The 11,538-nt window shown below is 37.9% G+C and overlaps 1 non-coding gene across 1 annotated transcript; it reads right to left on the bottom strand.

The window, feature by feature from the left end:
• Positions 1-1,397: 1,397 nt before the first annotated feature.
• Positions 1,398-1,469, bottom strand: TRNAS-GGA (transfer RNA serine (anticodon GGA)). The gene has a single exon. It is a non-coding gene; the product is annotated as a tRNA-Ser (tRNA).
• Between the last annotated feature and the right edge of the window lie 10,069 nt (positions 1,470-11,538).

Here is an 11,538-nt window from a genome sequence, read left to right as displayed (position 1 = left end):
AAATTCTCCAACCCAGGCTTCAGCAATATATGAACCATGAACTTTCAGATATCCAGTCTGATTTTAGAAAAGGCAGAGGAACCATAGATCAAATTGACAACATCCGCTCGATCATCTCTTGCTTAAAAGCAAGAGGGTTCCAGAAAAACATCTACTTCTGTTTATTGACTATGCCAAAGCTTTTGATCCTGTGGATCACAACAAACTGCGGAAAATTCAAAAAGAGATGGGAATACCAGACCACCTGATCTGCCTCTGGAGAAACCTGTATGCAGGTCAGGAAGCAACAGTTAGAACTGGACATGGAACAACAGACTGGTTCCAGATAGGAAAAGGAGTATGTCAAGGCTGTATAATGTCACCTTGTTTATTTAACTTATATGCAGATTACATCATGGGAAAGGCTAGGCTGAATGAAGCAAAAGCTGGAATCAAGTTTGCCAGGAGAAATATCAATAACCTCAGATATGCAGATAACACCACCCTTAAGGCAGAAAGTGAAGAGGAATTAAAGAGACTTGATGAAAGTGAAAGAAGAGAGTGAAAAAGTTGTCTTAAAGCTCAACATTAAGAAAACTAAGATATAGGCATTCGGTCACATCACTTCATGACAAATAGATGGGGAAATAGTGGAAACAGTGGATAACTTTTTTTTTTTTTTCTGGGCTCCAAAATCACTGTAGACGGTGATTGCAGCCATGAAATTAAAAGACACTTACCCCTTGGAAGGAAAGTAGTAACCAACCTAGAAAGCATATTAAAAAGCAGAGACATTACTTTGTCAACAAATGTCCATCTAATCAAGACTATGGTTTTCCATATGGATGTGAGAGTTGGACTATAAAGAAAGCTGAGCACCAAAGAATGGTGCTTTTAAACTGTGGTATTGAGAAGACTCTTGATAGTCCCTTGGACTGCAAGGAGATCAAACCAGTCCATCCCAAAGGAAATCAGTCCTGAATATTCATTGGAAGGACTGATGTTGAAGCTGAAACTCCAATACTTTGGCCACCTGATGCAAAGATCTGAGTCATTTGAAAAGACCCTGATTCTGGGAAAGATTGAAGGTAGAAGGAGAAGGGGACTACAGAGGATAAGATGTTTGAATGGCATCACCAACTCAATGGACAAGAGTTTGGGTAAATTTCGGGAGTTGGTGACAGACAGGGAGGCCTGCCATGCTGTGGTTCATGGGATCACAAAGAGTCGGACATGACTGAGCGACTGAACTGAACTGAATGACTTAATCTATTGTTCTCATATAAGTAAAGTGAAAGTAAAGTCGCTCAGTCCGACTTTGCAACCCCCATGGACTGTAGCCTATCAGGCCCCTCCCTCCATGGGATTCTCCAGGCAAGAGTACTGGAGTGGGTTGCCATTTCCTTCTCCAAGGGATATTCCCAACCCAGGGATTGAACCCGGGTCTCCCGCATTCCAGGCAGATGCTTTAACCTCTCAGCCACCAGGGAAGCCCCATGTAAGTAAGTCTCCATAAAACACCAAAATGACTGGGCTCAGAAGCTTCCAAAATAATAAGCATGTTGAGGCACTGGAAGAGGGGGCACTTAGGGCAAATGTTTCCCATGCATCTCTTCCACCTGACTGTTCCTGACTAATATTATTTTATAATAAACTGATAATCTAATAAGTAGACTGTTTCTCTGAATTTGATGCACTCCTCTAGCAAACCAGTCAAATGCAAGGAAGAGGTCATTGGAAACTGACATGTAGACCGTTATATCAGAAGTACTGGAGATAACCTGGGCTTTCAGTTGGTGTCCTTAGGGGTAGAGGTAGATGATCTTGCAGTACTGAACTCTTAACCTGTGGATCTGATGCTATCGCCAGGTAGATATATTAGAAATCAACTGAATCGTTATGACCTCCAGTGTTTGAGAATTGTCAGTGTGGAAACACGTATCTGTCCAACATATTAAAAATTGGTATCTTTAACTTATTCACTGGCATGGTGTTCTACACAACACTGCTGTTGATCAAGAAATTTATTTAACAGAAAATTAAGTGCAAAAATAGGCCTGTGCTTAGTAAATACGTGGATCTGAACACATCTCCCATTGTCTGAAAGCAATGGCTTCTTCGAAGGGTGGAATAACATTTGAAGACTCAGATATGGTGAAAAATAGGTTAGTCTTAGAATCAAGGGATAGGAAATTAAGTAGTACTTCTTCATAGTATCTCTAGTAATCCACAAGCAAAGTTTGCTTGTCTTTCTCAAGATTTTAGGCTTTGATGCTCTAAAGGCCTTAGTTGCAAAAGCTTCCAAGAGGCAATAACATGATTTCACCAAAATGGAAGGTGAGACTGTCACTCATTTTGAGATCATGATGACACTGAATAGAGGCCTGGGATAACTGATCCTATCAAATTAAAATGGACTTGGATTGCACAATGGGATAAAGAGGAGTATTTTGGAATGTAGGAGATCCTTGATTATGTGCCTTGTGCATTTCATATCTTATGATGAAAGTCAATAGAAAATAAATTTAAGTAAACTAAATAAATATAAGCAATTTAAGCAGGATAGCTAATGATCCAGAATTTTCAATAATACAGGTTATGACCACATCACCAGGCAAAGAACCCCAACAATCCCCATGTTCTTTCCTGAGAGCAAAAGGACTACACAATGAGCAGTTGGAAAGGATAGTTATAAAAATACCTATGATCATGTGCCCAGCTTAAAGAAATAAGGAGTAAAATAGTTATAATCATTTATCCATTATTTTGATATGAATATATTGGTGTTATATATATATATGTATATATATATATATAATATTTTTTATTTTTCCACTTCTTCTCATCTGGTTTAAGATGTATTAATATGTTAGTTGGGATTTCATTGACAGGAGGAATTGGAAATCAATTGTAAAACAAATTAACATTAACTTAAGATACAGGAAGGACTTTATATATACTTCTGAGGAACTAGCTAGGATGTTTCACCTTTTCACACAGAAACTGATCAATTTCCATATTCTCTGTTATATATAACACTATTTTTTTTTAGCTCTATTATGGCACTACTTACAATGTGCCTTAGGATTTCTCACACATATATAGTCTCCTCAATACATTTCATGCCCTGAAATTACAGGACCTATGTCTTGTTTGCCTGTGTTTCCCCAATAATACCTGGTATAATTCCACCTCTAGTAGATGCTCAAGTAACATTAATTATATTGAAACCTTTAACATTTAAAATGTCATCATCTATATATATCAGTAACTCTATTTAGTCAGCAGGTTTTGTATTCCAGAAGAAATACTTTGACTATTTGGGGCAATATGTCATTCATTACTAACTGGGATCAGATTCTAAAGTGTGAACATTAGGGTAAATATGAAGCTATTCTATCACTATAATAATTAATTTAAGATGAAATGTTTAGTTATGTCTATATTTTAAATTGATATTTCTGCTTAGATGACAAGAGTAGACTTGGAAATATTAAACACAAATGGCTATTTTCATTGACTGAAAGCACTAGATACATATTTAAAGTAAATTCTGAAACTACAGAGTTACTGACCTTTGAAAAATACTATTGAGATACAATTAGTAAGGTAAAGGTGCAGTATAAAGGTAATTATTTTGAGTAAGAGATATTGGGCTAGGAATCTTTAAAGTCTTTGTGAACCACTGCTCAGCACTAAATCCCTCTTTGGGTTTATTTCTATTTGGGGACATGCTACATCCTAGAACATTTCATAACCAGGACTTGTAGCCAAATAAAATAATTTCACTTGCAATTTATCAATGGATCAATTTATTAAATGACTTGGAATAATAAATGATGAGAAGACTTATCATTCTCTATTTCTTCCTGCAAGTTGGAAAATGTCCTTACCCAATTAAGTTATACACCAGTAGTTTGGAAAGACATACTGGAACTTCTGCAAGACTTTCACGAAGAAGTACATTAGAAACAACATAAATGTATCTACATCTGTCAGTATCTTAGCACTTGAAGCTCTTTTATTTTCTTCTATGGTGGGCTCTGAAATCATTGAGAGCAAAGATAATTTCTCTTATTCACTCAGACTGACAGGAGCTCACCTTAGATTCAGAGAAGGCAATGGCAACCCACTCTAGTACTCTTGCCTGGAAAATCCCATGGACAGAGAAGCCTGATAGGCTGCAGTCCATGAAGTCGCTAAGAGTTGGACACGACTGAGCAACTTCACTTTCACTTTTCTCTTTCATACAATGGAGAAGGAAATGGCAACCGACTCCATTGTTCTTGGCTGGAGAATTCCAGTGACTGGAGCACCTGGTGGGCTGCCATCTATGGGATTGCACAGAGTCAGACATGACTGAAGCGACTTAGCAATAGCAGCAGTACCTTAGATTAATTCTTTAGGTGTAGAATCTGAGCCAGGGCTTCAGGAACATATAATTTATTGGGGAAGGATCTCAAAAGAAAGAGAGTTTTGAAAATATGATAAAACAGAGGAAGGAGAAAAGCAAGGAATTCATCTCAGCTGGAATCTGGAGCATAATTTGAGCAACTTTACAATCATAGAAGCTTCCATTAGTTAGAACCATCCCATCAGTTTAACATTGACTGCAGACTATCTGGAGATGATGGGAGGTTGTCAGTAGGATGAAAAATGTGTTAGCTTATCTTTTAAGAATCCAATGTCAAGATGGGATCAGTCATGCAAGATAAATATTGGGAAGAAGGTCTGAGAGATAAAATTGAAAGGAAGTTTTGATCTTTGTGAAAGAAAAAGGAAGTCTGGGAGACATGACAACTAAATTCAGTGAACCTTGAAACAGAAAAAATAGGCTCTTATGGGGATGTACTAGGCCAGAGTCTGAGCTGCCTCCATAGTGTCCAGAGCAGATTCAGATCTATGATTACTGCCATCCTGGGACCTGACTATAGTATAGTGCGTCTACACTGGTGGCCTAGTGAAAGCAACACCTCAGAGATACCAAGCTCAATTGCCAGCAAATCCACAGTTCAGGTGGAGCTGATAGCTGTGTCAACAGTGTAATCTGAGAGTTGACACAACAAAGCACACCTACAGGTGAACAGCTCCAGAGAAAGCATACTCATTGGCTTTTCTCCCAGTGGGACTTTAACACTCTATTCAAATCAATAGATAGATCATCCAGACAGAAAATAAGGAAACATAGCCTTTAAAATACATATTAGACCAGATAGATTTAATTGATACTTGTAGAGAATTTCATCCAAAAGTAGAAAATATACATTCTTCTTAAGTGCCTGTAGAACATTCTCCAGGATACATGGTATGCTTGGCAACAAAGCAAGCCACAGTAACTTTAGAATATTGAATCATATCAAACATCTTTTCTGACCACAACACTAAGAGATTAGAAATCAACTACAAGGAAAAAATGATAAAACACACACACATGGGAGGCTAAGCAATGTGATACTAAATAACCAATATTCACCAAGAAATCAGAGGAAAGTTTAATGGACACATTAAAATTAATGAAAATGCAAACACAATGATACAAAACCCACAGGACAAAGCCAAAGAATTTGTAAGACATAAGTTTATAGCAATGCCATCTTACCTCAGCAAATTAAGAAAAATAAAAATTCAATGTAAATAACCTCACAGCTAAAAGCTAAAAGAACTAGAGAAACAAGAATCAGTTCAGTTCAGTTCAGTTCAGCTGCTCAGTCGTGTCTGACTCTTTGCAACCCAATGAGTCACAGCATGCCAGGCCTCCTTGTCCATCACCAACTCCCAGAGTTCACTCAGACTCATGTCCATCGAGTCCGTGATGCCATCCAGCCATCTCATCCTCTGTCATCCCCTTCCCTCCTGCCCCCAATCTCTCCCAGCATCAGAGTCTTTTCCAATGAGTCAACTATTTGCATGAGGTGGCCAAAGTACTGCAGTTTCAGCTTTAGCATCATTCCTTCCAGAGAAATCCTGGGGCTGATCTCCTTTAGAATGGACTGGTTGGATCTCCTTGCAGTCCAAGGGACTCAAGAGTCTTCTCCAACACCACAGTTCAAAAGCATCAATGCTTCAGCGCTCAGCCTTCTCCAAATTTTGCATCCATACATGACCACAGGAAAAACAATAGCCTTGACTAGACGGACCTTAGTTGGCAAAGTAATGTCTCTGCTTTTGAATATGCTATCTAGGTTGGTCATAACTTTTCTCCCAAGGAGTAAGCGTCTTTTAATTTCATGGCTGCAGTCACAATTTGCAGTGACTTTGGAGCCCCAAAAAATAAAGTCTGACACTGTTTTCACTGTTTCCCCGTCTATTTCCCATGAAGTGATGGGACTGGATGCCGAGATCTTTGCTTTCTGAATGTTGAGCTTTAGGCCAACTTTTTCACTCTCCACTTTCACTTTCGTCAAGAGGCTTTTTAGCTCCTTTTCACTTTCTGCCATAAGGGTGGTGTCACCTGCATATCTGAGGTTATTGATATTTCTCCTGTCAATCTTGATTCCAGCTTGTGTTTCTTCCAGTCCAGCATTTCTCATGATGTACTCTGCATAGAAGTTAAATAAGCAGGGTGACAGTATATAGCCTTGATGGACTCCTTTTCCTATTTGAAACAAGTCTGTTTTCTATGTCCAGTTCTAACTGTTGCTTCCTGACCTGCATACAGATTTCTCAAGAGGTGAACAAATCCAAATTTAGTAGGAACAATAATCATTAAGATCAGAGCGGAAATAAATGAGAGATGAACAAAAGAATAGTGAAGCTAAAAGTCAGGTCCTGGAAAAGATAAACAAAATTGGTAAATCTTAAAGTAGACTTGTAAAGAAGAAAAAAAATCAATAAAACTAGAAATGAAGGAGAAATTACAATGGACACTACCAACATGCAAAGTATCATAAGAGACAGCTACAGACAACTATATGCTAGCAAAATGGACACCGTAGAAGAAATGGACAAGTGCATAGAAAGGTACAGATTTCCAAGATTAAGTCAAGAAGAAAGAAAATATAAGGAGACCAATCAAAAGAACTGAAATTGAAACTGTGATTTAAAAACTTCAAACAAATAAAAATTCAGGACTAGATGGCTTCCCAGGTGAATTCTATCAAGAACTTACAGAAGAGTCAATATCTATCCTTCAGAAACTTCAAAAAATTGCAGAAGGAGGAACATTCCCAAGCTCATTCTATGATGCTGCCATCACCCTGATATCAAAACTAGAAAAAAATACAGCAAAAGAAGAAAATTGCAGGCCAGTATCACTGATGAACATAGACATAAAAATTATCAAGAAAATACAAGCAAACTGAATCCAACAACACATTAAAAGAATCATACATCATGATTAAGTTGGATTTATCTCAGGGATGCAAGGATTCTTCAGTATATGCAAATTGATCAATGTTAATGAACTGAAGAGTAAAAAAGATACAATTATTTCACTACATGCAGAAAAAAATTTCTGACGAAATTCAGCACCTATTTGTGATAATGAATTTGAGCAAATTCCAGGAAACATTGAAGGATAGATGAGCCTGACATGCTGCAGGTCATGAGATTGCAGAGTTGGACATGAAATAATGACTGAACAACAACAACATTTATGATTAAAAAAAAAAAAAAAGAAAGAAAACCTCTCCAGAGACAGCATAGAGGGAACCTACCTCATAGTAATAAGGTCATATATGAGAAACTCAGAGCTAGCATCAATCTCAGTGGAAAAAAAAATAAAAGCATTTCCTGTAAGGTCAGAAACAAGACAAGATATCCACTCTTGCCACTGTAACTCAACATAGTTTTGGAAGTCCTAGCCTTAGTGATCAGAGAGGAAAAACAAATAAAAGGAATGCAAATTGTAAAAGTAGTAGAAGATGGCAGAGGAGTAAGATGAGTAGATTGCCCACCTCCCCACAAATACATCAAAAACTCATCAATATATGGAACAACTCCTACAAAAGCACCTCTAGGTGACAGCAGAAGACTCCAGACCTCCAGGAGGGGCGGGCTAAGCTCCCTGGAATGAGGTATGACAGAGGATGGAGACATAAAAAGGGAAAAGATGGAGAACTCCTGGACAGGAGCTTGTATCACAAGGGAGGGATGGAGTCCTGAAGCATTAAGAGTTCCCATGCACTGGGAAGCTCCCTCACAGGTGGGCCCAAGGAGGAGCTACAAAATCTCAGAAAACCAGGCAAAGTAGGGGCTTAGAGGGCATAGAACAGAGAAAATTGCACTTCTCAGCCCATAAACAGCTCACAGATGTGTCCTCAACCAGACAGCATGCTCAAGGAACTGAGGGAAGCCCACAGTAGCCCCGCAGCACAGAGGGCAGGCCTAGGGTGCTGACAGAGGGGTGGCATACAAACTTCTGCAGCACACACAAACCTTGGGGCACAGAAGGTGGGCCTGGCAAGCCGAAAGAAGAACACACAAGCCTCATGACATAGCGGACAGGCCAGTGAGCTGAAACAAATGCTCACAAGTCCCACAACATAGAAGGCAGGCCTGGGGAGACAAAACAAGTGCACACAAGCCCTGTGACATAGAAGGCATGCTCAGTGAGCTGAGGCAAGTGCATGCAAGTGCAGCAATATATAGGAAAAACTCAGGAGGCTCAGGGAAGCCCACATAAGTCTCTGCAATGCAGAGGGCATGGTTGTGATGCCAAGAAAAGATCCACACAAGCCTGCACCTAGCAAGTTTGGGCCTGCAGGGAAGGACTGAGGAACAGAAGCACCAGCAGAGATTCCTAGGACAAGTAGGGAATCTTGTAGGGAATCTTCACTGGCAGCAGTGAAGATATGCTGAGAAGGCCGCTTCAATGGAGCTGTAGAAATATGCATGCCTTACACTGTCAAAGCCAGAAGAGTTGCCAAAAGACATATCGAACCCATAGACACCCCAAAACCTACTGCTGGACACTGCACTATCCTTCATAGAGGTGAGATCCAGCTCCATCAACCAGAACACAGGCGCAAGCTCTCTAAAGCAGGAAAACATTACAGGACACTAACACAACCTCATTCATGGGGAAAGACTCCACAAACAAGAACTATGACCTTGAGAACTTTTCTCGTCTTTTTTTTTTTTTTCTTTTAATAAATCGCACTATTTATCCCTCCTACAATATTTCTACCTTTACATTAGTCTTTTGCAGTGCTGTGGAGTTTTCCTCTGTTTTTCTTGTTAAAAAGAATCACTTTAAGATTGTTTTTTTTTTTTCTTTTTCACCCTTTGTTTCTTATTTTTATGATTTATTTTTTATATATTCTATTACTTTTCTTATTGTTCTTTATCAACTGTAGCTATACCTGAATGTATATATATGTATATATATATATGTATATATATATATAAATCATTTTGCATACCTCTATTTATCTTTGCTTTTCTATTTTTTATTTTCTCTTTTTTTTTTAAATTTTATTTTCTCTTTTTTTAACCTATTTTCCACCCTTTCCTTTTCTCTGTTCTCTCCCTTCTCCTTTTTTTCCCTCTTTTCCCCTTATCCCTTTTTTCTTCGCTCTTTTTTTCACCAAATAAGTTAAATTGTTGAGCTCTATTTGCTATATTTCCAAGTTGACACTCTTCTCAGGCTCAGTTTTCCAGACTGACCATCAGCAAGTTCTGCCTTTAATTGGTCTATAACACTTTTGGTTTCCCTTGTTTTCAAAGTCACCCTCCTGTATCATGTTATTTAGAATACTTTGGTTATAACTGTGTGTGGAAGTGTGTGTATATGTCCCATTATTTCTGTAATTACCTGCATGATCTGCTTGATATCCTCCCACTAGAACATAGGCAGAAATCACCCGTAGTAAGAAGTGAACACAAACCACTCAACCAACCTTTCCCTTCAAGGGAAAAAGCCAAAATGAAGAAGGAACAAAACCCTTAATTCTGGGTAAATTGAGACCTCAAGTGAAGCAAGTTAGGAAAAAAAAAAAAAGAAAAGCCAGATAAATAAGGCACAAATGAAAGAACATGGTAGAAACTCACAATATCAAATGAAAGAAGATAAAATAAGAAATCTACCTGAAAGAGAATTCAGAATTACGATAATAAAGATACTCTGAAAACTTGAGAATAGGAGAAAATGCAAAAAAACAGTTAACACAGTTAATACAACAACCAAAGTTATAGAAGGAATAAAGAATAAGCAAACAGAGATGAATAACTGAAATTTAAAATTACTGAAATTAAAAATACTCTAGAAGGAAGCAATACAAGAATAACTTAGTGAGAAAAATGGATAAGTGAGCTGGAAGATAGAATGGCGGAAATAACTGCTGAAAAGCAGAATAAAGGAAAAATAATGAAAATAATTAATTGAGTATAGCCTCAGAGACCTTTGGGCCAATATTAAATATACCAGCATTTGAGTTATGGGGGTCCCAGAGGAAGAAGGAAAAAAAAAGCACTAAGAAAATCTTTGAAGAAATTATTGTTAAAAATTCTCTAGCATGGAAAAGGAAATAGTCAGTCAACTCCAAGAAGTGCAGAGAGTCACTAACAGGATAAACGAAAGGAGGAACACATCGAGACACATATTAATCAAGCTAACAGAGAAGCACAAGGAAAGAGTATTAAAAGCAGTGAGGGAAAAGCAACAAGTAACATACAAGGGAAAACTCATATGATTAACAGTGGATTTTTCAGCAGAAACACAGAAGGCCAGAATGGAATACAGGATGTATTTAATGTACTGAAATAAAAAATAATCTACAGCCAAGATTACTATACATGGAAAAGATCTCATTAAAAATTGATGAAGAAATCAAAAGCTTTACAGACAACCCAAAGTAAGAGAATTTAGCACCACCAAACCAGCCTTACAACAAATACTAAAGGGACTCACATAGTCAGTAAACACAAGAGAAAGAAAAGACCTACAAAAACAAACCCAAGCAATTAAGAAGACACCAAAAGGAACATAAATATCAATAATTAACTTAAATGTAAATGGATTAAATGCACCAACCAAAAGATACAGACTGACTGAAAGAATACAAAAACAAGACCCATGTGTATGCTGTCTACAAGAGACCCACTTCAGACCTAAAGACACATACAGAGTGAAAGAAAAAGAATGGAAAAGATACCCCATGTGAATGGAAACCAAAAGAAAGCGAGATTGGCAATCTTTATTTCAGGCAAAATAGACTTTAACTTTATAATAAAGAATATTATAAGAGAAAAAGGAGGACACTACATGATGACCAAAGGATCTATCCAAGAAGAAGACATAACAGTTGTAAATATTCATGCACCCAACATAGGAGCACCTCAATACATAAGGCACACATTATTGGGCATAAGATTGAAAATCAGCAATAAAACAATAATAGTAGGAGACTTTAACACCCCAGCCACACCATTGGACAGAACATCAAAACAGAGAATCAATAAGGAAACACCTACCTTAAAGGAAACATTAGTCCAAATAGACCTAGTTGATATCTTCAGGACCTTCTATGCAAATGCAGAAGAATACACTTTCTTTGCAAGTGCACATGGAACAGTCTCTAGGATAGACTGCATCTTGGGCCACAAGTCAAGCCTCTGTAA

Source organism: Ovis canadensis, chromosome 15, assembly GCF_042477335.2.
Source record: "Ovis canadensis isolate MfBH-ARS-UI-01 breed Bighorn chromosome 15, ARS-UI_OviCan_v2, whole genome shotgun sequence".
In the NCBI taxonomy this organism is placed as follows: Eukaryota; Metazoa; Chordata; class Mammalia; order Artiodactyla; family Bovidae; genus Ovis; species Ovis canadensis.
Note: the sequence above shows the minus strand (reverse complement) of the source record. Positions and strands in the feature narration are given on the sequence as shown.